The 26,117-nt window shown below is 48.6% G+C and overlaps 1 protein-coding gene across 7 annotated transcripts in view; it reads right to left on the bottom strand.

Annotated features, from left to right (window-relative positions):
- The window catches only part of ARVCF (ARVCF delta catenin family member), a 603,575-nt gene that overhangs the window by 533,138 nt on the left and 44,320 nt on the right, over positions 1-26,117 (bottom strand). For all 7 annotated transcript variants that reach the window (XM_089775246.1, XM_075898325.2, XM_075898321.2 and 4 more), the window contains one exon: positions 21,543-21,614. The gene's annotated coding sequence lies outside the window, so the exon portion shown is untranslated. The remainder of the gene's footprint in view (positions 1-21,542; positions 21,615-26,117) is intronic.

Consider the following 26,117-nt stretch of genomic DNA (forward strand, 5'->3'; position numbering starts at 1 on the left):
AGAGCTGGGTTTAAAGCTTCGCATGGCTGGGGCAATCAGTTCATGAATCGCCATAGCCTATCGGTCCGACGACGAACAACTATCGCACAGAAGCTACCGATGGACTCAGACACCAAGCTACTACAGTTCCAAAAGTTTATCATAAAACTACACAAGCAGCACTGCTACGGCCTTTCTTTAATTGGTAATGCAGATCATACACCATTAAAATTTCGATAATCCCTACAACAGAACACTTGAAGTGAAAGGTGCCAAGACCGTCTCCATTGCTACCACAGGCCATGAAAAGTCTAGGTTTACTGTAATGCTTGCTTGCATGGCTGATGGAACAAAGCTGCCTCCTTATATTGTGTTCAAGCGCAAGACAATGCCAAAGAATGTTATATTCCCGAACACCGTTCATGTGCGTGTTCACCCTAAAGGCTGGATCGATGAAGCTTTAAATGCTTGATTGGCTACTGATGGTTTGGGTGAAGCGGCCTGGTGGACTTATGAGAAAGCGATCTCTAATAGTTTTGGATGGATGCATTTTGGTGTCGTTGTATGCCATCCATCAAGAAAAGGCTTCAGCAGGACAAAACAGACTTGGCAATTATTCCTGGTGGAATGACCAAAATGCTGCAGCCACTTGATGTGACAGTTAACAAACCAATGAAAGATGCACTACGCAGGAAATGGAACACCTGGTTGTTGAAGGTGAACATACATTTACTGCAGGTGAACGTATGCATACACCAACGCTGCAAGATGTTACCCAATGAATAGCAGATGTCTGGGTTGAACTTGATCCCGCTATCATAAGGAAGGGGTTTCTGAAATGCAGCATCTCTAATGCTATGGATGGCAGCGAGGAGGATGCGCTGTGGATGGATCCAAGCGACGATGAATCATCTAAGGGTGAATTACTGGTATGTGAAGATGACAATGATTTGTATTACCTAGATGAAGATGCTCGTTTGTTCGAGGAAGATTCTAACAAATGTGAATTCAAGGGCTTTGAAGATGAGTAGAAGGTCAATTAACATACGGTATTTGCTTGTTTGCTCTGCAGTGTTGATTTCATTTGTTTAACTTACCTTTTTGAAACGGTGTATATAGTTGCTTGTCGATGCTAATAAAAATCAACTTAACCTCTGGTATCCAGCGATTCATTAAGTGCCACACAACTACCAAATGAAAACTTTGAAAAAAAAAAACTTATGGATAATGCGCACCCCAACTTTGATGTTAAAAAAAGGGAAAAAAAGTGCGCACTATACTCTCAACTTTATGGTACTCCCTTTGTATAAACAGCCTGACCCAAATGAGACCATCACTTATTGTAGGAAGAGAACTATTGTCCAAACTCTGCCCACATTTATATCCAATCAGCTTTCGCAGAAAGCACTAGAATTGCAACGGCTCGACAAACCGCTGATTCTACTCACCCGTGGTGAGTAGATTTCAGCCAGTCACTCTGAGCGCCCCATTCACCGGCGCTGCGTGCATGCACAGTGCCGGTCTGGCACATGCACAGTGCGGGGCTGGCGAGTTGCTCTCGCCGCAATTTGTCAAGCCCTGAGAATTGCATAAATGATACTGGAGGCAGAATCTAGATTGAGAAGGAAATTCTGAACACTTGTACAATCACAGCAAGAATATAATCATGTAGGTAGAAAAGCTACCTTCTGACTTGATTAAAAGTTTCCGGCAGGTGTACAAGAAAAGCAGCTGCTCATTTATACTCATGATATAGATTCAAGGAAAGAAGTTCCCTTTAAAAATACAGGCAGTCCCCGACTTACGCGGATCCGACTTATGTCGGATCCGCACTTACGAATGGGGCTTTCTCGCCCCGGAGGTCGAGGTAGCGGATTGCTACCTGCGAGCTCCGGGGCGAGAAAGCCCCGTTCGTAAGCTGCTGCGGTGCCCCTGGTCTGCTGGAGACCGTCTCCAGCAGACCAGGGGCACCGGGCGGGTTCCCGCGCTTCTGAGGCTTTGCCAGAGCAAAGTCTCAGAAGCGCGGGAACCTGCCCGCTGCTGCCGCTTGGGTCCCGGTGCCTGTGGTCTGCTGGGGATGGTCCCCAGCAGATCACAGGCACCGGGACTGAAGCCGCAGCCGCGGGGGGGAGGGGTCCCGCGCCTCTGAGACTTTGCCAGAGCAAAGCCTCAGAGGCGCGGCACCCCGCTGCCGCTGCTGCTCTGCTCCCCGTGTCCCTGGTCTGCTGGGGGGGGGGGCGGATAGTGTGCCCCCCCCCCCCCCCAGCAGACCAGGCTTTTGTTTTGGACCCTGGAGCAGAGCAGCTGGGGCGCTGCGGATTGATCCTGCAGCACCCGCTCTGGGCACTACTGGACCAACCCGGCAGCATCCCAGCTGCTCTGCCCCAGGTCCTGATTCAGCCGCTGCTGGTCAGTTTCAGCAGTGGCTGAATCAGGACACCTGGGGCAGAGCAGCTGGGGTACTGCTGGGTTGGTCCAGTAGCGCCGAGGGGTGCTACTGGAGCAACCCAGCAGCACCCCAGTTGCTCTGCCCCAGGCGTCCCCAAATCAGCTGCTGCTGAAACTGACCAGCGCTGACTACAGGAAGCCCAAGGCAGAGTTGCTCTGCCCCAGGCTTCCTGGAATCAGCGCTCATCAGTTTCAGCAGCAGCTGACTTGGGGAAGCTTGGGGTTCTTAAGTTGAATCTGTATGTAAGTCAGAACTGGCGGTCAGTTTCAGCAGCGGCTGAATCTGGACGCCAGTTCCGACTTACATACAGATTCAACTTAAGAACAAACCTACAGTCCCTATCTTGTACGTAACCCGGGGACTGCCTGTACCTGGCTCCAATTTCTTGAATACAGTAATTCCTCACTTAACATGTGCCCGCCAAACATGTTTTCACTATAGCATGTTTTTTTTTTTAGGGAACATTTTTTGAACAACAAGACCGTCCCCGCAAGGACATGATTTCCACGACCAGCCAGCCAGTCGCCAGCAGCTGCGCGGGACTTCCCCTGATTCCCTGCAAAGTGGCAGAGGTTCGCCGCTCGCTGAGCCATTCCCCAGTGACCCTCTCTGGCCGGATGTCTCACTCCCAGCTTGCAGCGGCGGCTGGGTTTTCCCAGCTGACTGGTTGCCGGCAACTGTGCGGGGCTTCCCCCTGCCTCCTTGCGTCTGGCAAGGACGGTCGCTGGGGAACAGCACGGTGAGTGGCGAACCTCGGCCGCTTTGCAAAGAGGCAGGGGAAGCCCTGCGCAGCTGCCAGTGACCAGCCAGCTGGGGAAACTCAGCCACTGGCTGCAAGCCCCCTCCCCTGTCCTTCCCCACAGCCAAACACCTCCCCTCCCTGCTATAACTCAGTCCTCTTTCTCCCGCAACCTTATGTCCCAGTCCCAGCTGCTAACAAGTGCAGGCTGGAGCCATGAGTGCAAACGCAACCCCCACCTTTTTCATTATTTTCAATGGGAAAATTGACCCCACATAACACGTTTTCACTTAGCACAATCATTTTCTGAAACGTATCTACCGTTTTACATGAAGAATTACTGTAGTGCAAACATTTATAAACCAAGAAACTATCTTTAGAAATTACACCTGTGAAATTAAGTTGTTGAAACCCAATCTGACATGTCAAGGTTTTGTTCCAAGTCTTCCAGAACAGACTTATAAATCAAGGAGAATTTTCAGAAACTGAGATGATCAGCTCAATTTATTTAGTAAATTAATTAGAGATTGCATAGTCTAGAAGAATCTATCAATTCTGGAAGACTAACTCCCACTTCCTGGGTCATCAGAAAAAGGTGGCAGTGATGAAAGCCAAAATGCATGGCCATAAATTAATGAAAGAGGAGATAAAAGAACTAATTAACTGACTTTAGGTATTCTGGTATCCTTTGAACATGAGTTTTTCATAGTAAATTTTTATAAGTATGTTTGTCCATATAAACCAGTTTATCTGAAAGAAGTTTTTTCCTCCAAATTTTGGAAAAATGTTTTATATTATCAACTGATTAGAATACATGGTGTGAGAACCAGTCTATTATGTATTTACCAGAAAAGTCTAGGGTTGCTTTTATGAGCCATACAAAGTGATCACTGAAACCACAGTTATGGTCCCAATTTTGCTTCACTGAGTATAGCATGCATTCAGTGAAATCAACAGGAGTGATACTCATATATCTGAAAAGAGAATTTGGACTTTAAAACTCCCAGATTGAAGGTCAAGTGTTTGATATCAAACACATTTACCATAATTCAGATGATAGTTTTGAATCATCAAAGCAAAGACTAGCTTTGGTTACAAGCAGCTAAGCAACACATAAAAGACTTAGAAAGGTAATAAATAAATTCTTCTTTACCCAGTTCAGCTTAAATTTTTATTGCATCTGACAGATCTATATATTTTCAACTTCTAAGGAAGTAGCAATGACTATTCTTCCAAAGATCATTCCAGGATGAACACTGGCAGGAGACTGCTATGCAACTGTTACTTATAATGGCAACTTTCCGTCTTAAATATTTAATGGAAGTTATTATATATAGTCAATATATTCTTGCCTGCTGAAAAGTGCACTTTTGGAAAATAACTGTCTGCAAGAATGAGGTTAGGCCATATGAAATTATTGTTTTCATACTGGACTGAAAGATTGCAGAACTGAAATAATATGCAGTTTTAGAAAATACAAGCTCTATGGTTAAAGTCGAATTCCTCCTTTTAATTTGAGCACAGAGATATATTAAGTGGACTTGAAGCACTCTCCTAAACCCCTGAGGATGTGAGTAGTGATGTCTGGGGCTGCAGAATTTAGCCATTAGTATTCACTGTGTAATCCCTATTGGGGTTTAGAGAGCATGTCCCTTCAAATCTTTTTCCGCGGGCAGGAAAGAGAGTGGGTGCCATAGTTCCTTCTAAGGTGCGCACCTACGCAGCCATACACAGAAAATTCTATGCCCACCCACCTCTGTCGCAAAGCCACACAGCAACACTCACTTGCATGCTGGGCCTGCTGGAAAGTGAGTGGCATGGTGGGTTCCAGCTCCTCAGGCATCCACATAGCCCAGCCGGCAGGGCTGTGTGGCAAGCGGCTGCCCTGGATGCCGCAGCTGGAGCCAGGGTCCCAGTGAGGCTCACACTGTCCCTACTGGGGCAGCCTCACCACAGTCCCAGTTCCAGCTCTGGCAGTTGCTCAGCTTTGTGCCTGGGCAGCTTCACCGCAGCCTGAGTTCCAGCTCCAGTGCCCAGCCGGTGGGGCTGCATAGCAGGCAGCTGCCCTGTATGCCTGGGACACTCCAGTTCCAGTGCCAATGAGCCACTGCCCTATGTGCTGGAGCTGGAGCTGGAGCCGGAGCCAGGTCACGGGTGTAGCTGTCCCACTAGCACAGAACCTGAAAACTGGCCTCTGTTCCTAGGTTTTCTATAGGCTGCCAAGGTGACCTTAGACAACTCACTCAGCCTCCTTGAGACTCAGTTTTTCCAAGTGTAAAATATGAATAATACAATGTACTAAATTCAGAAGCTGAAACCTTCTGATATAAGGTCATATACAGGGCTTGACAAACAGTGGCAAAATCTACTCGCCAGCCCTGCACTGTGCATGCCCGCGCTGCTGGAGAACGGGGCGCCCAGCTGAAATCTACTCACCAGGGGCGAGTAGAAGCAGCGATTTGTCGAGCCCTGGTCATATAGACAAGCAAAATGTTGACCTACCTTGACATGAGAAATGTGCCTGACTGTAGCAGAGTCCTTTAAGCCAATGAAATAAGACATTTGTAATGATGACTTTGTTATATTTTCACAGTTCAGTAACACTCCCTATAACTTTCTGGGTGTGCTTGTGATCCAGTCTACTTATGGGCATAGATCCTCCACATTTTACAAGACTAGAACAATTATGTCTACAGATTCCATAGGGTAGGGACTGTAGAGGGAATTATAATTTTAAATGCTTTTTTTTCATTCTTCCATTTACTCTGAGATATTATTGACAGATTTCATTCTATACCTTGGGGTTAGAAGCCCCTAAATCTCCAAATGAAATCTGAGGAGGTGCTCAGAAAAATTACTTTCTGAATTGAATTTGGCAAGACACTTTTTTACTCCCTTTTCCCTTAGAGCAGTTTGCATTCTGCAGTGGAACTGCTTGAAATCAATGAGATGGCTGACAATCAGTATATCCATCAAGAAAGGAATGATGCTAAAGTTTGGGATTTTTAAAAATAGATTCAGTTAGTCTGTCCCTGCTGAGATTCTGATAGGCTATATAATAGAAGGCATGAGGTCAGGTCTTTAAGTGATGAGTGTACCACCACTCATTTCTATGGTTTATACTTGCTAAAAACCTGGCCCACATTGCTGAAGACTTGTCAACATGTCCCATTTCTTTTTATATTCATATCGAGTAGATAGAAGGACAACAGGACCACTATTACTCCCTTGACATGTGAGCCTTCAGTCCTTATGAACAAATTCCCACACTTAAGTCAGTATATTCAAGGCAATATATCAAAGAGTTCTTGGATGTTAACAGAAACTGACAATGAAACTTTATGTAGGTAAACTGATCACTGTCAGCTCAGGAAAAGTATAGTATCAGAAAGTGGGTTTGGTATGTTGCAAGTATATGTGTATACTGTCTAGGGACGTACCAGAAATTACAGATGAGTAACCACTTCTAATAAAACATTAAAGGAAAAATATGGTGCCTTATGTTTATACAAGTGATAAATACTCTCAGTTAAATTCTGAACATAATTAACTATTTGCGTAAGCAGTATGAACAACATTTAAAGGCAGCATGTTCACCAGGAAAGCAAATCATCAATATGAAACTGTCAGAATTTTTTTTTTTTAACTCAAGAATATAGTGTACCCTAAAACTGCCACATATCCGAATAGAAGAAACTACCTCAGTATTTGCAACTGAATGTTTTTAAAAATGGGATTTTCTACTGAAATTCTCTTATAGAAATGGTTGAAGTTCATCCTAAATTTGCTCTTAATCTGGTTTGGCCCTGCACTCACCATCCTACCAGTGAAAGGTAAACTGCTGGTGGTGGGGGAGTGAGGACTGAGACTGAAGTTCTCTGCTGTTCCCTGGGCAGGAGCTGGGGCCAAGGCCATATGATGGCTGCCCAGCTGCTTCTGGGTGAGGCTGTGTGCATTAACTAGGTTAATATTGCTACTACTGTAAAACTGTATAGCTTTGTCTACACTGCAAGATTTTTGCACAAGATGCTTTTTCCGGAAGAGATCTTCCTCAAAAATTTCTTGCGCAAAAGTGTGTCCACACCTCAAAAGCACATCACAAAATCATGGTGCTTTTGCGTCAGAGAGCATCCATACTGCATGGACCCTCTTGCACAAGAAAGTTCTGATGGCCATTCACAGAATGGCCATCAGAGCACCTGTGCTTTTGGTGATAGTCTCTTTTTGCGTTGACAGGGGAACTTACCCCCCCACTCCCAGCCACGGGGACCGTGGCCCCGTGCCTCGCGGGGAAGGTCAGCTGGGGACAGGAACCCAGCGCTGCGCACCGGAGCCGGCAGTGCGAGGGGAACCCTGCGTGACCGGCGGGCAGGCGCAGGACGGCACGGCCGGAACCCGGCCAGCGCTAGGACCCAGGAGCGCAGGGACGGTGCTCGGAAGGGCGGGGGCCGGCCAGACGCCGAGCGGGGAATTCAAAAAGGGGGAGGAAGGAACAGGTGGGGGGGAGGCTTGGGCAGAGCAGGGAGGATTCTGCTCTCAGCCTCCTCCGCAGGGCACGAGCAGGACCCCACCGGGAGCGGCGTGGAGCCCAGCAGCGGAGGCCGACTACTCAGCGGGGACGACCGGAGCGGTGAGGAGCAGGACGGAGCCAAGCCCCACCGGGGAAGGGACGGCCGGGGGACGGACCGGGAAGGACCCTGGACCCGAGCCAAGCCAAGGACAGTGAGGCCGCCGGCCTCGGGAGGACTGGCAGTGGGGCCCGCGTCTGGGGAGACGGCAGGATAGAGACCGGGAACGGGAGGCGCCGGGCATACTAGGGCAAGGACCCTCGGACTGGGGGGGTGCCCGGTGGCCCCCAAAGAGAGACTCGGTTACATTGCGCAAGAAACTCCTGTTGAGCATCCACAGACACCTTTTGCTACAAGAACTCTTGTGCAAAAAGGAGTTATGCCTCATAGAAGGAGGTATGCCTGCACCACAAAATGCCCTCTGTTCTGTTGATTGACTGTAGATTTTCTTGCGCAAAAATGTGTTTGAGGTGTGGACGCTCTGTGGGTTTTTGTGCAAAAATGGCTGGTTTTGTGCAAAAACCCTGTGGAGTAGACATAGCCTATGTTAATTATATTCTTTATTTTGGGAAGCTGACAAAGAAACAGGAGAAATCTCTAAGTGAAATAAGGTGGCTATCTAGACATTTTGCTGAAAGTACTTTGATGCGTCAATACAAGACCCTTCTTAAATATTTTGAACAGGAAGTCTCAGATAATAACAACCCAATACCAAAGTACTGCCTGTTTAAGCTCTCTAACACTAATTACATATCACTTTAATGTAGTAAATGATGTATTACATGAATTAGCAGAAGTGACCAAATACTTTCTGAAGAGCCCTTTAGCAACAACTAAAGTTGCAGTTAGCAAGGGCCTAGATCCACAAGATGAGAGGGCAGTATTTTGGAGAAACAGTCTCTGGGAGCAACAGTCAGAAAAATCTAATTGCATCAAGCACAACAGACAAACAATTCATCACTGAACCTATTTTAAGTTTCACATCCCTACTGTAGTGGTTCTCAAACTTTTTGGCCTGTGGACTGCCTCGCTCAATGCAAACCTTTCCATGGCTCACCAGCTGCTAATGGAAACTCACTGTTAATTACATAATTAAGCCCAAGCTATTTTGCTAGTGCTGCAGATAGGGCGGATGGTTTAATTTAAATTATTAAACAGATTAAGCATTTCAACTTGCTTGTGATAGTTTATCGAACTTCATTTTAAATAACGTAAAATATGAATCTATGTCCAACACAAAAGGTTTCAATATTTTCTTTATTTATGGCAGGGGTGGGGAATCTTTTTTTGGGCCAGGGGTCACTGATCCACAGAAAAAACAGTTGGGACTACACAAATGAGAAGCAAAAAACCTCCCAACTCTCATTGATGTGGCCCCCAACTGAGACACCTCGTTCCTCTGGTGCTCTAGCCCCACAGGGTGAAGGAAGGTCCAGGGCTTCCCATAGGCCAGATTTATTTCTCTGGGATTCCAGAGTTAATAGATTTTATGTAACTCCTTAGGCACTAGGGTGAGGAAAAAAATGAGAGGTTCAGTGTGCAGGACAAGGCTGCCAGTGAGTGGGATAGAGATCAGGGTGCAGGATCAGGGGTAGGAGGTGGGGTGCAGGGTGCGAGGTCTGGGTGGGAGGTAGAGTACAAAAGCAGGCTGAGAGTAGGGTGTCTGGCCATGGAAGAGGGAGCAAGAGCAAGGGAGAGTGCAGTGTGTGGTCAAGAGGGAGGATGCAAGAGCAATGGTGGATACAGGTGCAGGTAGGTGTCTTGCTGGGGAGAGGATGCAAAAGCAACAGAAGGTGCAGGAGAAGACTGGAGGTAGCATTTCTGGCCAGGAGGGAGGGTGTAAGTTGGTCAGCTCTGGGAGGGGCGCCTTCCCTTTGGGGTCAGTGGGTGGCCACTCCAACCCACTACACCCGGATCAGTCTCTGGGGGGTAACACAGCAAATAACCAGTCCCGGGTCCCCACTCTTCCCTCAGGGCAGGGTGACAAAAGTACCATAACAAAGGTGGCCTGGGCTTGGGGCAGGCCAGCAAATGAGAGGCAGAGGCCCGGCCTTAGTTCAGGGTGGGCCACCAAGTCTATGGTGGGGCAGGCCTGACCCTAGTTCAGGGCAGGGGCCGCTGGAAAACCATCTATAAGCCCAGCCCTTGGTCAAGGCAGGACGACAGGCAAAGCACTTTATAAGCCCAACCTTTGGTCAGGGTGGGGCAGGGCAGCCAGCAAACAGCTTAGAAGCCCCAAAAGTTAATCAAGCCCCAGGACAACAGTTTGTAGGGCCCAGCAGTTTATCAAGGCCTAATACATACATGAAGTCTCCTTGCTCAGGAGGGTTGCAGGCAGCTCGCAGGCAATGGCGGAGAGGGGGAAATGGTGGGTGGCAGTGGGGGCCCAGGCCCACCCACTCCACTGTGCCCCAGCTCAGGGCCCTAGAAGCAGCAGGCTACTGCTACTGGATCAATGGGGGCTCCAGCCCGAAACACACTGATCCGGGCATGTCTACATCCATGTAGTCCCCTGGGCCACTTCCCTCTCCCCCCCTCGGCGCGTCCCTGACAGTCACGTAGGTTTCCCACGGCGTCAGGGGGATCTAAGTCCACTGGCCACTTCTCAGTGGTTTGCCGGGTGTTTGAGACATCCAGGGAAGTCTGTGGTTCCTCCGGATTGCGGTGTAGCAGGGGCCCGGTGATCCACGCCAGCTCACCGCCTTCCCAGGCATTTGCTCTGCTCTGTGGCGTACACAGGGGTCCTCTGGCCTCTGCTGTTTCTCTGGGCCACTGTGCAGCTGGAGGCCTGGTGGCCCATGCCAGCTCTTCACCACACCATGGCTTTGCTCCCTTCATCATGGTGTAGGGGAGTCTCCTGGCCTGGGAGGCAGTTGTGATATGAGGTGGGGCATACGAGGAGATGCAATGTCTGGGAATGTCTATGGGGGCTGGAGCAGGGGGTGCAGAAGGTTTGAATTACATGAGGTAGGGGGGCAGAGGTTTGGGGGAGGGAGAGGTTTACTCTGGCTGAGAGACCTTACCTGGCTCCCAACCAGCAGTCCAAAAGGTTCCTTAGCAAGGGTCTCTGCCTTCCAGGATCTGTACCTGATTATTTGAACTGATTGCTGTAGGGGGGGAGGGATAAGCGGGATGAGGAAGGAGGGGAGCGTTCCATGATGACTGTGCTGCAAACAGGCAGCTGCTACTGGCTGAAACTGGCCAATGGGAGCTATTGAGGGCAGGGGCAGCATGAGAAGCCTGTCTCCCCTCCCTCCAGGCTCTCCATGTTCAGAAACATAAACACGCATGTGGCCGGGCAGCTGGCTTTCCTGAGTGAGGCCAGGACAGGCAGGGGGCCAACTCTCACAAGGCGGACTGGCCCACAGATTATCTTTGCCCAGCCCTGCTGTAGGAGCAAACTGGGTGTAGAGTCTTGGGGGGGGAGGTTTGGGAGTGAGGGGAATTGGGGTGCAGGGTCTGGGCATAGGAGGAGCTACTTACTTGGCTCTGCGCCCTCATGGGTCCCAGTATGGTCTCCCACTGATCTCACTGGCTGCAACTCCAGCCAATGGGAGTGGCAGGAAAAGCTCACAGCAATCTGAGTGGGAAGGAGGTGAGAAACACAGCCTAAAGCCCCTTGTTCTGCTCTCTCTTCACACTCCCTCCCCTCCCCCTGCAGAGAAAGCCCTTGATTATGCTGCTGTCCCAGGTTTGAGCTTTCTTCACATTCTCTCCCCCCTCCCATGGGGAAAACCCTTAATTATACTGCTGTCCCAGGACTGGGGCTTTCTTGACAACCCCTGCAGGGAAAGCCCTTAATTATGCTGCTGTCCCCAATCTGAGCTTTCTTCACACTCTCTCCTGCCCCACCACTGGGAAAGCCCTTGATTATGCTGCCATTCCCCTAGCTGAGGTGGAAGAGGGAGGCAAGGAACGCAGCATAGTTCTGCTCTCTATCTCTTTTGAGCTGGTCTGGTGGGATCAGGGCTTGACGGACACAAGGCTAGATTGATAGTGGGCTCCCTTCTGCACGGGATTCAGGGGGATTAGCTAGAGCTGCGGACCACCTGGGAGGCAGCCACGGACCACTAGTGGTCCACATACTGCATTTTCAGAACTACTGCTCTACTGGGTGATCATATGAATAGGAGGATTCCAGAGAATGAGTGAATGAATGGGCAGCTTTTGACTTTGCCTCACTTTCATCAAATCAAATCAGGTATGAATTTGGCACTGAAAACATCAGCAAGTTAGTTGACAAACACAGAAAAATTTTGGACCTTAGTCAATTGAATTCATCAGCCCAAAACACCATGGAGGAGGAGGAGAAGGACTTCATTGTGAACCAGTACAATGGCTACAAATACATAATTGCAGAGTGTGGCAGGGTCCCCTCCGCCCCGTCCTCTCCTCCCTGAGATTAAAGCAAGGCCCACCCAACTCGCAGACCCTGAGGCTTGGTAGCCCCAACAGGCCCTGAGGCCTAGTCCGCAGTCACAGCAGGCCGAGGCCTAGTCCAGCATCCGCATCCCTGAGGCCTAGTCCACGCCCTGAGGGGTTGGGGTAGGGGGGTCCAGGCCCTCCCCCTCCACCGGACCCCAACCCAGGGCCCTAATAGTGGTGGGTGGTTCCCACCACCGGCTCAGCGGGGGTCCTCCTCGAAACACGCTGAGCCCCCTGGGGTTTTCCGTGCCCCTTGCCCTGGGTTGCTTCCTACCCCAGCCTTGTGGCCGACGGAGGTCCCACCTGGCGATTCTGGGCTGGCGGTGGCGGCAACAGCAGCTGGTCCCGTCTCTGGGCCGCAGCGCAGGGGATGTCCACTGCAGCGGGGCGGGCGGCCCTCCGGAGTTGGCATTGGGGCCAATATGGGCGGTCCCTCCGGCTCGGGTTCTGGCAGCAGGTCCGGCTGCAGCCCTGCAGCTGGGGCTGGAGCTCCTTCCTTCCCGGCAGTCCACCCCAACTGAACAGCCCGGCAGCCTTTTATAGTGAGGCTGCACTGCAAGCATGCCCGGTAGGTCTGTGGGGGAGGGGCATATTCTACCCAATAGGCAGGCTCCCCTCCCTCCTGCTCAGTGCGGGGCAGGCTAGCCCCGTCACACAAAGAAACATGAAGCAAAGATGATGACAAATTTCCATGAAATGGTGACTTTCACTCTACAGAATGCAGATCGATATACAATGTAGTTTCATAACTGGTGAATAGATGTGCAACATTTCAAGCTTCCTATGGTGACTGTGAGTGTGGCTTTAGCTTTATGAATAATATCAAAATTAAATTATGAAATAGATTGAAATATCACCTGGATACGCTAATGAGGGTCAAATTTCACATTTCAAGTGGTGGAGATGCAAACCTTGATACTATCTTTGAACACTAGAAGAACTGTAAAGGCAGAAGAGAAAAGGTACATTAGGATGACCAGCTACAAGTAACTGCCCCATCATCTAGCCTGGAAATGTCAGCTAGTGACTATGGGTCTTATTCCAGTAACCATGATTAGTGGTCTCCTAAATAAAGAAAATGAAGTAACTTCTTGTGTCAAAACAAAATGTTTAATTTTTTGTTTCAACAACAAACGAGACTATATATATACTTTTGCATATAAAGACACCAAATTTTGCAATATTAATTTTATTTATTTGATTTCATATTATTTATAGTCATGCATCTTGTTAATTATCCTTTGTTTTAGTATTCTTTCTTCCATAACATTTAAAAATATCTAAAAGATATTTGTTAATAACTGGTAGGTACCACGGTGCACATGACCTCAATATTGGTGCACAAGACAAAACTTACTCTACTCTCCAATGGAAAATCTTACAGGGAACACTGGTGGGTGCTGACTGTTTCATAAGTAGGAAGTGATGTTGGGGAGAATGGGAGCATGGAGGAAAGGTCTGGTACTCCACAGTAGAGGACTCCAGCAAGCAGGCCCTTGCAGACTGAAGCAGCCAAAATATGCTTCAGACTTGGGAGGGACAGAGTGGTTGATCTGGGACACCACAGGGCACGAGCCAGGAGGACTACTATGCCAGGGAGGAAATGCCCAAGAAGGATAAACTGGAGTGGGATTTACTATCACTGCTTCTTAGCTCTCTAGGGGACCATGAATAGTGCCCTACCAAATTCACAGTCCATTATGGCTAATTTCACAGCCATAAGATTTGAAAATTGATAAATGTTATATATTCAGCTGTTTAAACCTGAAATTTCATTGTGTTGTAACTGAGGGGTCCCGACCCAAAAGGAGATGGGGGGGGGATCACAAACCTGTTGTAGGAGGCTCAAGGGATTGCCACTAGAGTTCAGTCTAAGGTGTGTGCCTATGCAGGTGTGCACCAAAAATTTGCCTCCCATCCACCTCCTCAGAAGAGCCACCCAGTGACTGTTCTGGGGCGGGGATGTATGGCCGGTTGCTGCACCACCCCAAGAGCAGCAAGGCAGCCACCATGTGGCCCTAGCCCTAGCTTCAGTCCTTCCCCAGTACTGGAGCTGTGGGCCGCATGGTGGGCAGCAGCTTCTTCACTGGTGGCCTCAACCAGAGCCAGAGGTCACATGGCAGGCAGAGGCTGCTTAGGGACCCCAGCTGGGATGGGGGCTGATCCCGCCAGGCTGGAGTGTCCTTGCCTGTGGCATGCCAGGCCCCACAGAGCTGGAGCATCCCGCTGTTTGCCTGTAAGTGTGTAAGCATTACCCAGTAAGAGTGATGTTAACCATTCACATCCCTATTTTGAATAGGAGTTTAATAGTTGGGCTTTATTGGTTTATATTGATTTTGTGTGTGCCTCTGTGTGCGCTAGTTTGGTTTTTATTTTTAGACCACCCAACCGGTGGCCTTTTTTCAGCTTTTAAAAAATTTTAAGTATTATTTTTTATATTTTATAGGACTACCTATTATTTTAAAATTTTTATTCTATTGATAATTTTATTGTTTTATTGTTTTAGTTTATTATTGACAAAGGGATACAGAGTGTTTATTTTGGGTTTCTCTTTTTATTTTCACTTATTTTATGATTAATATTAATCATAATGTAAAAAAAAAGTCAAACTTTGTGAAAGCATCAGGACACTTGAAGGGTTAACTAACGAAGTGAAGGCTGTCAGTAGATGTTCACTGTCAAGACAAAGAGTAGTCAGTTTTGCAACCCCGAATAAAATATTTGAATGGATTTTTAGTGGAATTTTTAAAAAGTTGATTTATTTTATAAATATAATTTTTTAAAAAATTTGAGGTCCCTTGCTATATTTATTATGAGAGACTAAATATTTTAAACTTTCTTGGTTTACCTATTACTAGCTAAAGTTTTGAACTTTTTTGTTTTTAAAATTATTTTATACTTTCAAAGAGCTTTAGGGGGGGCATGTGTGTAAACTGCACGTTATGAACAAATGACTCATTTAAGTTGTTTATATTTCTAAACTGCTATTCATTTTTATATTTAAGCTTGGACCAAGGTTGTTAGTTTTTTTCCAGCTGAGATCTCTTTTGGCCTGGGCTGTGATAATGTCTGTATTTTAGTTCCATTTTTTCTTTCCATGTTTCAGCTATCTGATCTTAATTACATTTTGTAAAGTTAAACCATTTAAATGGGATTGTTCTTGTATCTGCTGCAACCATCACAATTCATTATTTACAGGCTCATTTCTTAGGAAGCAGCCATTTCCTTCAGAATGACTGTAAGGTCTCCGGTGGTGTGTGTGGTAACAAATCACATAGTCCAGGGATAGTCAATAAGTAGGTTGTGGGACAAAGACAAGTACATTGGCACTTAGGGCCAGCCATAATAATAAAGATACGTGGGTAAAAGTGCTGCCTATAATGTTGATATTTGTAGTAACTAGTAGGTGCAACGGTGGACACATCCAAACAAGCGCACATGACCTTAATATTGGTGCATAAGACAAAACTCACTATGCTCGTGGATGGAAAATCTTAGAGGGAACACTAACACTTTTGTGCTGCTTCCACCCTGTCAGTTCCTTCTTACCAGACTTCTCTGAAGAAGGGGAGATGGACGGGATTTGGAATGGACATGAGGAACACATCTCGAAGAACAAAAGTTACACAGATAAGTCACCATTTTTTCTTCAAGTGACTGCTCGAAACCCTAGGAGGTGGGGTTGAAGTTCTAACCTTCCTCTGAATGGAGGACAGCCCTGCCCAAGGCCTAAAGTGTTTGGCAAAGGTGTGGATCAAAGACCATATGGCAGCCCTGCAGATGTCCAAAATAGGGACCTGAGACACAAAGGCCGTGGAGGAGCCCTGGGCCCTAGTGGAGTGGGCCGTGAGGGGAGGGGCTGGCACCCCTGCCAGCACTTAACACTCCCTGATACAGGACATAATCCATGAGGAGATCCTCTGCACAGAGACTGGCTGCCCCTTCAGCTTCTCTGCAATTGCTACAAAAAGCTGTGGGGACTTACCGAAGGCCTTTGTTCTTTCCAAATAAAAGGCTCTCCTAACATCTAAAGTGTGTAATGCCTGTTCCTTACCGAAGCATGGGACTTGGGATAAAAAACTGGGAAAAAAATATGTTGAGAGACAGGAAAGTGAGACATCACCTTCGGAAGAAAGGTGTTGGGGGCGGGGGCATAACCTGACCTTATCCTTGAAGAAAACCGTATATGGGGTCGGAGGTAAAGGCCCTCAGCTCAGACACACCCCTGGCTGACATGACAGCCACCAAGAAAGACACCTTACAAGAAAGGTGCAGCAGTGAGCATATCACCAGGGGCTCGAAGGGAGGCTCCATGAGTTTAGACAGGATCAGGTTGAGGTCCCACTGAGGGATGGGCTGACGGACATGAGGATAAAGTCTGTCCAATCCTTTCAGAAACCTGTATACTTGGGGATCTGCAAAGAGGGCCTTACCCCAGAAGCCCAGGTGGAAAGTGGAGATGGCTGCCAGGTGTACCCTCACTGAGGAGGAGGATATCCCCTGTAGCTTAAGATCCAGAAGATAGTCCAGGACCAGCAGAACCTGGGCATCCATGGGAGATACCCCTTCTGGATAGCCCAGATAGAGAAGCGCTTCCACTTGGCCAGGTAAGTGGCCCAAGTGGAAGGTTTCCTGCTTCCCAGCAGGGCCTCCTAAACTTGCTCCAAGCACTGCAGCTCTGCCACTGTCAGCCATGGAGCTTCCATGCCATGAAGTGCAGGGATCACTGGTTCAGATGGCGAAGCCTGCCCAAGTCCTGTTTGATGAGGTCCGGGTCCAGCGGGAGGACGATCAGTCTCTTGCAGGACAGGCTCAGGAAGGATGTGAACCAGTGCTGCCTGGGCCATGCCAGTGCAATGAAGATCAGGGAGACCCTGAATTTCTGAACCCACAGGAGCATCTTGTGAACCAGCCGGAAAGGCGGGAATGCATATCGTAGACGCTTGGCCCAGGGAGCAATGAGCGCATCTTCCAGTGACCCCCAACCTGGCCCCATGAAGGAGCAGAACTTTGGGCGCTTCCTGTTTTTCTGGGTGACAAACAGGCCCAGAAGAGGAAACCCCCTCCTGCAGACAACTCGGAGGACCACATCCCCTCTGAGACACCAGTTGTGGCTGGAGAAGGACCTGCTCAGCTGATCCACCAGAGTGTTCTGGGACCCCGGGAGATAAGAGGCAATGGGGTGAATATCTGCTCCGATGCATAGCTCCCAGAGCTGAAGGGCTTCCTGACACAAGGGAGGGGAGCGGGCCTGTTGGTGAAAGAGATCAACAACGTATTGTCGGAAAAAATGAGAACCGTTCTGGCCCTGAGATAAGGGAGAAAAGCCACACAGGAGAGGCAGATTTCCACAGCTCCCTGAAATTGATATACAAGGAGAGTTCGTCCCTCGACCACATACCTTGGGTCCACATGTCTCTGAGGTGAGCTCATGAACCAGTGTCGGACACGTCCGTCACTCACCAGAGAGTCTCCAGAGGCCTGGAGAACGGGGCTCCAGCGCAGACCACCTCCTCCTAGGTCCACCAGTCCAGAGAGCACAGGAAGTCAGGGGGAACCATCACCTCTCTGTCCCAAGACTGGAGGGACAGGTTGTGAGCCCATGTGAGCTACATCTGTAGTGGATATATGCAAAGCTAGGTGCATGTGGCTGTCCATCCCAGGAGGTGTGTGCAGGATCTGGCTGTGGTCACTGGGAATGCCTGCATGCCCTAGACAGCCACTTTGATCATTAGGGAGGCAGGCTGTGGCTGACATTGAGTCCAGGTGGGCCCGCACAAACTCTATAACCTAGGCAGGGACCTGGGTCTATGTGGCACATTCAGAAGTAGCCCCAGCTCTATCATGTGGTCTATCATGTGGTGCAACAGAAATATGGAAATAGGCATCTTTTAGATCAAGGGCAGTGTACCAGCCTCTGGGACTTAGGGAGGGAATGATAGAAGTCAGTGTCACCATCTTGAATTTGGCTTTGGCGATGAAGGCTTTGAGTTCCCTGAAGGCCAGGATGAGTCAGAATCCTCCTTTGGCCTTGAGAACCCAGAAGTAGCAGGAGTAGAACCCCCTACCTAAGAACCCCTGGGGAACTGCTTCGGCCACCCCTAGGGACAGGAGCTGCTGTACCTCTTCCTGGAGGAGATGCTTATAAGAGAGCAACAGAGGGGAGGGAGGGGTTGAAAGGAAGGGGATTACATACCCACTTCCTACCATTTCCAGGACCCAACAGCTTGAGGTAATGGATTCCCAGGCCCCGCAGAAAGGGAATAGGCAGTCCCTGAACAGGAGAGGTGAGTCTGGTAGGCTGTCCTCGGGAGTACCTTCAAAACCCTTGGCGAGGCCCTGAGGGCTTGTGGGATAGGCCTGGCCTCTATGGTGGGAGAAATTGGGGCAGGGAATGCTATTGGGTAATTGGTGTATGGATCCTCAGGGATTTTAAGGTGGCCCGGGTATCCATTTTCTTGGTGTCCCTGATCTTAAGGGTAGCACCAAGCTGGCCCTGCCACTCCCTCTGGTTCTCTGCCTGAACAACTAGGGACCCCGGAAGTGGGTGGGATACCTCCGCTCAACTTTCTTATCTGTTGGCTGGATAAAGGCTGGGGTTTGCCAGAGTGTCTTTGTGATTTTGGTCACAGTCTTATTGATTGGTAAGGCCTCTCTGGTAAGGGTGTCAGGCTGCAAGATGTCGACCGTAATGTCCAAATCCTCCAACACACTCTCTGCCTAGACTCCCAGACTCTGGGCCAGGCAGCGAAAGAGTTCCTCATGGGACCTCAAGTCCATGAATGGCATGGAAGGGAAAGGGTTACTCAGTACCTCATCCAGTGAGGACGAGGGTCCTTTCATGCCCACTGCCTCTGGATAATGGGCTTGTGAGGGGGGCCTTTGAGGCCACAGAATAGGCCATGGTAGAGGGCTGAGCAATGGGGGGCCCGGGACAAGCCTGGCCTGAGGGAAGAAACTGACCCGATGTCGGGGAGCACATCAGTGGGGTTGCTGAGGGAGGAGCCTTTGGCTCTGAGAAGATCGACTCTGGTCTAGAGGAGCCTGCACCCTGACTCTGGTGGTAGGCTCAGAGGTTTGCCAGAAAGGCCACTGAGTTAGGGCCTGCATCTGTAGTGGCTAGAGCTGCTGTAACACCAGTACCAGGTAGGCTCAGGCCATGGCTGCTGCTACTGCCTCTGGTGGTCCATCGAGGTGCTGTGGTGCCATGAACGATGGCAGGCATAGGAACAGTGCCTGGATCAAGACCATGAGCCCCAGGATGACCAGATCACTTCAGCCTTGGAATCTATCGAATATTCCGAGGTCAACCTGGTTGGAGTGTACTGGGCCATCAACTCCAGTTTTCCCCAGTGCTGAGGAGGAGGTGGGAACATAGCTGGTAGCAGTGGTGGTGCTCCCAATGGAGAAGGGTCGGTGGTTGCAGGTCCCAGAGCCCTAGTTGGTGCTGCCTGAGGGACCTGTGCTGACTCCGGTGCTGAGGCCTGTGTCACTGCTGGTATGAGGGAGGGGGTAAGGGAAGTGCGCAATTGGCTGGGAGCCTCCTGCACCAAAGCCAGTGCGCGTGGGTTGCCAGTGCTGAATTGGATGCTGATGCCGGGCATAAAGCCACCTCCATGAGGACAATTTTCAAACAAAACTCCCTTTCCCACTTGCTGTGAGGCTTGAAGGCCTTGCGGATCTTACAAGCCTGGGACAAATGGGCCTCTACAAGGCACTTAAGGCAGGTTGCGTGAGGGTCTCTGCCAGGCATTGGTCTCTGGCACTCCTCGCAGGGCTTGAAGCCTTGGGGCCCAGGTATGAGCCACCCGATGTGCCAGGGACACAATGCGAGCCACAACACTTAACAACTACTAAACATCTAGAAGAAATGCTGTCAATGTCTTTACCTAGTGTCAGAAAACTTCCATCTTGAAGCAGGGTAGGTTTAGCAACCCCAGGAATGGTTCCCCAAAATTAAAGTAATCAAGGAGAAATATTTGGCCTTCAACTATTCTAGTGAGAACTCTACATTGAACACTAGATAAGTAGTGAGGGGACTAAGTACAACAAGAAACCATACCTGAGTAGATAATTGACATCATAATGCCTGTGTAAATCCATGTAGTGTAGGAAAATACAAAAACCTGCACAGCAATTATTAAAGGTTGACCCTTTTACTTCAAAATCATAAATTTCTACCACTAGAGCTAAATATCTCTTCTAGCTGGCCTCGTGAGGACACAGTCACACATAGCCAGTAACATTACGAATGGAAATAGATCTGAAGTTTGTTGAGGACAATTAAGATTATAGTCTTTGTGGCGGGGCGGTACCCGCATACCCCAGAGAAGCGGGCCCACCCCGCACTGACCCCGCGATCGCTCTGTCACTAATGGGGGCGGTGCGGGGCTCGGTAGTAGAATGCGCGCAGTGTAGCGCGGCGGCGGTGCAGCTGAGCGGCGGAGAAAAGGGAACCGCAAGGGAACTGCCAGCGGGTGGCGGGGGGGGGGCGGGACCACAGGGGTTGACGTTGGCCTATAGCGGTGACGTCAGGCGTCCCCGCAGCGGCCGTGGGGGAGTTTAAATGGAGGAACGGAGGAGCCAGAGGGGGGAGAGGAGTGGAGAGAGGGCAAGGGTGGAGAGGAGGGGAGCGTAGGTATCCGAGACTGATGAAGGCGGGGTGGAAGTATCCCAGGGCAGGGCAAGGAGCCGGCGCACCGGTGGGTTGTGGGTCATTTCCCCTCCGGTGGGACAGGTCCTTGTGACTCTGTCCTTAGGGCCCTGGGCTGGGGTCCGGGAGAGAGGATGGGCCCGGACCCCCCTCCCCGCACTTCCGTGGCTGTAAGCACACCGACACGGAGAAAGGGGGACTGTGTCTTGGGGGCAAGAAGGGATGGAAAGGAGGGGGAACAGGGCAAACCCCCACAGTCTTGAATAGGGAGGAAACCATTTCATCTTATTTAGTAGTGGGATGCCAGCAAAAAACATTTTTAAAGATCCACTTATAAAGTTTAAAGGGTTTTTTATTACTGTTACAATAGCCTGTTAATTAACCAATATTTTTATTAGGTTGACATTTGTTTTCCCATAGTATTTTTGCTGTGCCAAGTAAATTGATTCAAGCTCTTGCATATCTTAAATTTACCAATATACTCAATTCAATGATCTTGTTGTTTGACTGACAGGCCATTAAAGATTATTTCCAAAAAAATAATTTAGGCTTTTGCTGCTTTTCTGGAGAGGCAAAGAATGACAACTGTCATACAGGCTGGAACAATAAGGAGTAGGAAAGTGAGGGAAGCAGCAGTTTTGCATTCTAGGTTCCACAGCTGTGAAAATTTGTGTTAACAACAAAAAAGAAAAAATCCTCATATTCTTTGAAAACTGAGACAGCTCTTACCAGTCTTTTGGCCAATTTGACAACTTTCTTCCCTTGTTCACAAAACAGAACTTAATAAGCATGTGGCTGTCCCTGAAAGACACAAGAGGCAGAGAGATCATTGTTCCAAAAACTATCAATAAAGGAACTAATATTGTATGAAGCTGCGTTTCAACATACAGCTTCTAACTCTAAAATGGTTTTTAAAAATGCAGTGTTGTACCCAGAGAGTAAAGTTGCCATGATATAACTTTCAGTGATCTTCAGAGTTACTGCTTACGACGATGCTTATGACGATGCAAATGGGAAGGTATTTCCCATTTGGTTCAGATGCTGCTAGACAACTCAGTAGGCTTCTGCTGAAACCTCTTTACAACAAATTTTAAAAAATCACCATGCCTTAAAAATATGACAGCAAGATACAGTATAGCAGATACTCCTCCTATTCCTTTTATTATTTATATATTAGAGAATGGTAGGACTGTGACTGAAATAAGTGACAACTTATCGTGGCCTGTTCAGTCATTATTACTGACACAGGAACACTAATCATGACTTCTTAAAAACCAAAACCCAGTTCCTTTCAACGCATGCTAAAACTGGTATGTATTAGAAACAAATAAATAACTTTGAATACACAATTATACAACATTGGCATTTCTCCTATAAGTGCTAGTGGTTGCATGGACAGCTGTCACAGATATTGTAGAGAATACCTAGTCCTGCCCTCAGTACATGGGATTGCAGTAAATGACCTATCAAGGTCCCTGCCAGTATTACATTTCTATGATTATTCAGTTCTGCTGGAATTAATATTCAGAAAAAATCTTGTTTAATTGTATTAGTTAAACCAACCCATTAAGGATAATTTACCACAGGAGAGAGGATAAGTCAATCTTTCTGCAAGTGAGACTGGAAAATGTACCAGGTGAAAAAAACCACAACACACAGTGGTAGTTTACATGAGGGATGGGCAATAATTTTTGAAGGGGGACCACTTCATGAATTTTGGAAGTGGTTGCAGGCTGCTCCAGAAGAGGCAGGGTCTCAGGCAGAAGAGGTGGAGCCAGGAAGTCCTGATTGGTGTAGGAAGCATGAAGTCTTTGCTCTCCAATCCTTCCCTGTCAGGCATGCACAGATGTTTTGCACAGATGTTTTGCACAGCTGACGATTCCCTATGATGCCATGCACGCCTGACAGTAGGAGGAGACTTCGTGCACTCCCTATGCCCAGGTCTCGATTGGCCTGGGGGAGGGGAGCGGCAGAGCAGATATGGGTCAGATCAAAGGGCTTGGCGGGTCAGTTCCAGGTTGCAAAGGCTGCTTTGCCCACCCCTGAAGTACAGGGCCTAGAAGGGGGTCATAATCTGGAGCAGGAGTGCAGAAGGGCATGCATGGTCTGAAAGGGGATTCTAACCTGGGGCAGGAATGCCGGAGGAAGTGCAGTGATTTGGGCTGTGACCAGGGATAGCAGATTTGGGTTCAGAGTCTGGGAGGGGGTTGTGACCTGGGGCAGGAGTGCAGGAAAGGGTGCAGGGATTTGGGCTGTGACCAGGGATCACTATCAGGGTGCAGAGCTTGAGAGGGGGTTGTGACCTGAGGAGGGGAGTAGGTGTGGGTGCAGTGTCTGGGAAGATGTATGGGGGCTGCAACAGGGGTGCAGGCGGGGGGTTGGGTTACATGGGGTAAGGATGCAGGAGGAGGCAGAATGTAGGGGAAGGGAAGGGCTGGAATGCCAGGGGCAAGTTCTGGCTGGGAGACCTTATTTGGATGGCTCCAAGCCAGCAGCCCAGCAGGTTACTTAACAAGGATCCCTGCCTTCCACACTCCTGTACTACTCACAGCAGCTACAGAGGCTTTAAGTCTGGGGGATGGGCACTTCACATGTTGCCTGTCCTGCAAACAAGCAGCTGCTATTGGTCAGAAATGGCCAATAGGAGCTTCTGGAGGGGAAGCAGGGTGAGAAGCCTTCAGCCTCCTCCCTTGGGCTCTCAGAATTCACAGAAGCACATGGCCCTGCAGCAGCCGGCTTCAACAGAGGAGGAGAAGCCTCACACCCCCAAGGCTGAGAGGTCTGTTGCCACCACTGCAAATAGGAAACGTAGGGTAGTGGTGGTCGGAGACTCTCTTCTGAGGGGGACAGAGGCGCCCATCTGTCGCCCTGACATTTCATCTCGGGAGGTGCTGTCTGCTGGGGGCCCGTATCCAAGATGTTACGGAAGCATTGTCGAGGATTATCCGGCCTTCTGACTACTACCCCATGCTACTCATCCATGTGGGCACAAATGATACTGCAAGGTGTGACACTGAGTGGATCAAGAGTGACTACAGGGTTCTGGGAGTACGGGTGAAGGAGTTTGGAGCGCAGGTGGTATTCTCTTCGATCCTTCCTGTTGAATGTAGGGGCCCGGGCAGAGACAGGTGCATCCTGGAGAGTGAATGCCTGGCTGCGAGAATGGTGTCGCCAGAAGGGCTTTGGCTTCCTCGACCACAGGATGCTATTCCAGGAAGGACTGCTGGGCAGAGATGGCCATGTTCACCTTTCGAGAAGGGGAAAGACCCTATCTGGAAACAGACTGGTTAACCTAGTGAGGAGGGCTTTAAACTAGGTTCGACGGGGACAGGTAAGCAAAGCCCACAGGTAAGTGGAGAACATGGAGACCTGGGAGATGGGTTGCAAATGGGAGGGAGCGTGGGCTATAATGGCAGAGAGAAAGGAAGGTCAGGGCAAAACTGGGAGGCAAGGTCAAATCAGTATCTTAGATGCCTATATACAAATGCAAGAAGTATAGGTAATAAGCAGGAAGAACTGGAAGTGCTAATAAATAAGGACAATTATGACATTGTCGGTATCACAGAAACTTGGTGGGATAATACACATGATTGGAATGTTTGGATGGAAGAGTACAGCTTGCTCAGGAAGGATAGACGGGGAAAAAAGGAGGAGGTGTTGCCTTATATATTAAAAATGAACACATTTGGAGTGAGGTGGAGATGGACATAGGAGACGGAAGTGTTGAGAGTCTCTGGGTTAGGCTAAAAGGGGTTAAAAACAAGGGTGATGTCATGCTAGGAGTCTACTACAGGCCATCAACCCAGGTGGAAGAAGTGGATGAGGCTTTTTTTAAACAACTAACAATATCATCCAAAGCCAAAGATTTGGTGGTGATGGGGGACTTCAACTATCCAGATATATGTTGGGAAAATAACACAGCGGGACACAGTCTATCCAATAAGTTCTTGGACTGCATTGGAGACAACTTTTTATTTCAGAAGGTAGAAAAAGCTACCGGGGGGAAGCTGTTCTAGATTTGATCCTAACAAATAAGGAGGAACTGGTTGAGAATTTTAAAGTGGAAGGCAGCTTGGGTGAAAGTGATCGTGAAATCACAGAGTTCACAATTCTAAGGAACGGTAGAAGGGAGAACAGCAAAATAGAGACAATGGATTTTGGGAAGGTGGATTTTGGTAAGCTCAGCGAGCTAATAGGTAAGATCCCATGGGAATCAAGACTGAGGGGAAAAACAATTGAGGAGAGTTGGCAGTTTTTCAAAAGGACATTGTTAAGGGCCCAAATGCAAGCTATTCTGCTGCGTCGGAAAGATAGAAAATATGGCAAAAAAACCACCTTGGCTTAACCATGAGATCTTGCATGATCTAAAAATTAAAAAGGAGTCATATAAAAAAATGGAAAGTAGGACAAATTACAAAGGATGAATATAGGCAAACAACACAGGAATGCAGGGGCAAGATTAGAAAGGCAAAGGCACAAAATGAGCTCAAACTAGCTACGGGAATAAAGGGAAACAAGAAAACTTTTTATAAATACATACGAAGCAAGAGAAAGACCAAGGACAGGGTAGGCCCACTGGTCAGTGAAGAGGGAGAAACAGTAACAGGAAACTTGGAAATGGCAGAGATGCTTCATGACTTCTTTGTTTCGGTCTTCACCAAGAAGTCTGAAGGAATGCCTAACATAGTGAATGTTAGTGGGAAGGGGGTAGGTTTAGAAGATAAAATAAAAAAAGTACAAGTTAAAAATCACCTAGAAAGATTAGATGTCTGCAAGTCACCAGGGCCTGATGAAATACATCCTAGAATACTCAAAGAACGGATAGAGGAGATATCTGAGCCTCTAGTTATCATCTTTGGAAAATCATGGGAGACAGGAGAGATTCCATAAGACTGGAAAAGGGCAGTGCCCATTTCCATTCATAAAAAGGGATATAAGAACAACCCAGGAAACTACAGACCAGTTAGTTTAACTTCTGTGCCAGGGAAGATAATGGAGCAAGCAATTAAGGAAATCATCTGTAAACACTTGGAAGGTGGCAAGGTGATAGGGAACAGCCAGCATGGATTTGTAAAGAATAAATTATATCAAACCAATCTGATAGCTTTCTTTGATAGTGTGACGGGCGGGGGAGGGGGGGCAGCCACGCCCCGCACTCAAGCCCAAGGAAACCACCTGGTGCCGGGGGCAGAGAGGGCTCCACCCACACAGCCCTATTGTGCATGCTCCAAGGGGAGCATAGGTATAAAAGGCTGCTGGCCTGCTCAGAAGGGGCAGACTATGGCTAGAGGGGGAGGGAGCACC

The sequence above is a fragment of the Pelodiscus sinensis genome, chromosome Z (genome assembly GCF_052426305.1).
Source record: "Pelodiscus sinensis isolate ZL-2025 chromosome Z, ASM5242630v1, whole genome shotgun sequence".
NCBI classification, from domain to species: Eukaryota; Metazoa; Chordata; order Testudines; family Trionychidae; genus Pelodiscus; species Pelodiscus sinensis.